Below are 5,099 nucleotides of genomic sequence, written 5' to 3' on the forward strand. Positions count from 1 at the left end.
GGTTATCCCAATATTTCTTTCTAGATCAGTATTCACAAACTCGACTGGCCAAACTTGATACCGGCCAGTCAAATGGGATCCGGGCACTAACTGATCCGGTTTTGCTGAGTTTTGGTGGTTTGGCAAGAGTATTTTAAAAAATAATTAAAAAATATAAAAAATCCCGAAAAATAAAGGATTTGTTTGTAATGTGTTTTTTAATATTTTTTATCATTTGGCAAAGATTGGAAAGTATCTTGGCCATGAATACTTATTTTTACATTTTCTCACTTTTTTTTTAAAATTTCGAAAATACTCCTCGACAAATTGATTTTTTAAAATCCATCTTTTTCACTACTTTTCAGCTTCATTTGGTGTGCTTTGTTTAAACATAATATAAATATATTTTTTATTTTTTTATTTTAAATACTTATTGGACCAGTCGGGACCTGCCCGATTAGGCTGGTTGTACCGACAGGTTTTACACAGTTTTGTTCCCACCTCAAATCTTCAAAGGAGAAACAAGTACCTTTTATGATCTAGGTTGGTTTGCTCACTCACTAGCAACTCAGATAGGTACCTTATATGATATAGGTTTGCTCCCACTTCAAGTCTTGAGGGATAGGCAGGTACCTTGTATGACATAGGTTTTCTCCGGCACCGTCAATTCAATAGACACCTTTTACGACATACGTTTGATCCCATAGGAGAGGCATATAAATCTTCGTGTACTATTCCATTGGGCCTATTAAGGACACACTTCCTAGGAAATAGAACAAGGTGTTTGGTCCATTAAGGGCCTTTTAAGGGGCATGTTTCATGATCAGGCCATGAAAAGGTTAACTTTGGCATGCCGATTGCTGATACACATAAATGGGAGATGAATGATTATATATACGATTTTGCTCCAAGGGATCAAGTACCGGAGGCCATCATTGCTTGCTTCAGCATTTATTTGGAGCCCACTGGTTGATGGCGCGAGAGAAACTTTCAAGCTACGCTCTACGTCAACTAGATTATTTTAGCACCCTTATGGGTTTTCACCTAAATTAGGCGGGAAAGCACTATAAAATGGTTTTCACAGTTTTTCAATTTTATCTTAGCACTTTTACCTATTGCATTTATATTATGTCTGCTTTTGTGTCTATTTTACTCATGCGTCTTTTTGGGTTTTTACTATGTTCGGTTTTTCTTTCTTTTCTTTCTCCTTTTTTTGCATCTTTTTTTTTTCTTCTTTTCTTTTCTTTGTTTTATTTCTTTGAGGTGACCATGATGAATATCAAGATTTTAAAGTTCCATACAGTTTAAGGTCATGTGGTAAGGGCCATGAATGTGAGGATTAGAGTGAAGATGAAGCATGCCCTCGCGATGCCGTGTACCTAGGTGCACACCTCGGTGCCCACCAGGCAAACTGTGCGGGTGTGCCTTGCTTGGGCTACGTGTAGGCCATCGTGGCACCGTGTGCCTAGGTGCACACCATGGAGCCCTCAACCCATGCTTCATGGGTTTGCCTAGCTCGTTCATCCCACCGGCCCTCGAGGCTCCCTGCCTTCAACCTTGCGTGTGGTGGTGAAGCACTCAAGGATGCAACATTGTGAACTGAGGTGGTATGGGTCGTGATGAGGCCAAATGTATGCTAGTTTGACCCCCAACAGGTGTCACTCATGAATGTCCAAGAGTGCGATTCATAAGGGAAATGTGGGATTGGGCTACTTTTGAGATGGTCCACAGGATGAAGAAGGGGTGTGCCCACATTTGATGGCTTCGATTCAACTAGAATTGCCCTAGTTAGGTAGCTCAATGTCTGAAATATCGGACCTCTCCATACTATTCCTATTCACTTGTTTGAAACATTGGAATTTTTTTTTTTTACCAAAAAAAAAAAGGATAAGATGTTTGAAACCTCATACTACCCCAAAATAGGAGAATATGATTAGTATGGAGAGATCTAATGTTTTGGAGATTGCTTAACTTTAGAGTAGTCTAATGTGTCAAACATCATATTGACCCAGAGTTAAAATAAAAAGAGTGCAAACATTGGATTGGTAGCAAAACTGGAACAAATAAAATAAAATAAACAATAAAAAAAATCCAAAGAAGTAGGACCTCCATGTAAAATTTGAGATATCTAGGGCATTATATAAGGGAAAGGTTTCTATACTTCCCCTACATCATAGAAGATCTATGCATCCCCTACCATCCAGCCATCCAATTTTGATCAAGAGAGTCACTCACCGTTTGATTTTAGATCCGACACTCAAAGTATTTTATTTTTAGTTTTTTCATAAAAATTGTATGATTATGAAATTTGGTACGGGCTATCTTCTCATTGGGCCGTACTTATAAACAATATTAAAAATAGTTTATCGATAAAATATAATCACCAAAATATCCCTTGAATCTTTCAGGGCTATTTTGGTAATTTTATTTTATTGGAAATATGTTTTTTATATTTTCACTAGTGCGAGTTTAATAGAGGATTGGATGTCAAAAATTAGGTGTCAAAAAAAAAAAAAAAAAAAAATAGTTTAAAGACGTGACATTGTGATCGGGGCAATCTTAACCCTCCACTCAGAATGGATGGTTGTATAAGGGGAAGTATATAAGTTTTATATTGTAGAAGAAACATAGAAAGCTTGCCCATTATATAATACTAAAATGTTCTCCGGTCCACATAAATTTTCCTTTTTGAGTTTTAACCCAAAGACTTAACGTCTTCACCAAAAACACAAAAATTCCCGACCAGATAACACTGGAAGCTATGTTACCAATAGAACAATGAATTGGGTTGGCAGTGGACCGGGCTTGGGCTTCGGCTTCGCCAACCCTATCCCTAGCCCGACCCTAGCCCCCATTAGGCTGGCATAGGATTGGCCCAGCCCTGATTGGGCAAAAAAGCCGATAGCCCTAGCCCAATCCTAACCCTATCAGGTTGGGCCGAGCTAGGCCAAATAAAATTGAAAAAAAAAAAAAAAAAACAAAAGAAAGAAAACAAAAAAAAAACCGCCCAACACTACCCTCGGGCTGTGGTTGTTGGGCATGTGCTTGGCCCTTGGGCAACATTTTGTGGCCCATGCCCTAATTTTTAATAATGTTCTGACTGGCCACCACGCCATTGCCACCCCTGTGAATTCAGTATGAGCCCTCTCTCTCTCTCTCTCTCTCTCTCTCTCTCTCATGAAATAATGCAGTGATGGTGATGTAAGAAAATTAGTGAAAAGAGGTAAAATAGTTCGATAAACTATCAAAACAAGTTAGATTTGAGTGGATCTAGTTTTTTTTGCATAAAAAAAAAAAGGACCCCAAAACCCTAGATAGGGCTTGTTGGTATTGTTCACATTCTGTTTTTATTGTTCATGCCTCAAAAGTGTTAGAAACCCTAATACCGGTGGCCCTTTTATTACATTGTAATAAATAAATAATAAAAACCAAAACTAACTATTTTCTAAATATATCCTGAAATTCTAAAAAATATAAAATCCTAGAATCCCTAAAAACCCTTAAGAACCCTAAAAAATAACTCTGAAAATATCTAAAATAAATCTTTAAATTAAATAAGAAAATACAAACTTAAGGGGTATATTGTCTTGCATCATTCTCCCCTAGTTGGAGAAAGCTTGTCCTTGAGATTTGAAATAAACTATATATGTATGGGAAAAGTTTATATAGAGTCGAGGCTCTAAACAATCAAATTTGTGCCTACCACAAAAAGTTTACTAGAAGAGGTTGTTTTAATGCCCAAATATCTTCAAATTGATCATCTCGACATCAAGATGTATGGACATGAGAAAAAAAAATGGATTTCAAGTTTTGGAAATAGTGTATTTTGTAATGCATTTTTAGAACGTCAATTTTCAAGTTTTCATATATATGTTGATCGACCCTATTTTTGAAGCTTTGAACTTCATAAATAAATATAAAAATATATTTTAAGGCTATCACAAAGATTTCTAGCAGTAAAACCACATTTCTTGATACTATTTGAAAGTAGGCTCTAATTTGATTGTGTAGAGCCTAGGCCCTATACAATTCCACCTTGTATGCATACACCTTTGATATTTATCTCTTTATATACATCAAATTTCTATAGATTATTTCAAATGTCACAAATATAATTTACACATTTTTCTAGATAAATTTCTAATATTCAATTCTATAACATAAATGAAGAGACATTCATATTTTCTCATTCATGTATTATTTTTCATAATATTTATATCAATATCACACTATGCATATAACATTTTATAAGATCTAATGTGTATTTGTGTGTGTGTTATCTATATAAAACATTTTATAATTGTACTCAACAAATTTTGAATACCTATATACTATTATTTTACACATGAAACATTTTTTAGTAAGATTATTTTTAATTATTAGGAGGGTTGTGATATCATCTATATGGAAAGTAACATCACCCACATAATATATATATATATATATATATATATATATATATATATATATATATATATATATATATATATATATATATATATATATATATATATATATATATATATATATATATATAATAATTTCATGCAACAGTTGTATAGTAGTATAATGTAAGCACACATCTAAAAAACCATGTTTTGAGCATTTGTATAAACCAATGTTTTGCATGCACATTCTCTTCATCCTCTTAATCGATCATACGAAAAATAAAATTTAATTTGCGCCCTAGATATGGTCAAAATTAATACCATCCATCAATGAATCTCGACCGTCTATTTGGTTAATTTTAATATCTAGATCTTAATATATTCAGAATCACTTTATTCGTTTTTAGTATTGTTAATCTAATGATGATGACACTATATAAAAATTTTGGAAAGAAAAAAAATCCTTCCAAAACCTATATCTAACCACCGCATTAAAATGAACGGCTTATGTTAATTGGGCTAAAAAAAATTTTAAGGCATTTTTTCAAATTTTTTTTTTTTTGTAATCGTTCTTTAGAATGAAAAGAATGTACATTAAAAAATTCATGCCTTACAAGTGTCTCTAACATGATTTTTGAAGAGTTACATTATACTACTATATAAGTGTCCAAAATTGCTGAATAAAACGATAAAACACCCTAACATAACCCAACATTAAAACATAATCACATC

The sequence above is a fragment of the Amborella trichopoda genome, chromosome 9 (genome assembly GCF_054954075.1).
Source record: "Amborella trichopoda isolate Santa Cruz 75 chromosome 9, AtrichopodaSantaCruz75HAP2 v2.0, whole genome shotgun sequence".
Taxonomy (NCBI): domain Eukaryota; kingdom Viridiplantae; phylum Streptophyta; class Magnoliopsida; order Amborellales; family Amborellaceae; genus Amborella; species Amborella trichopoda.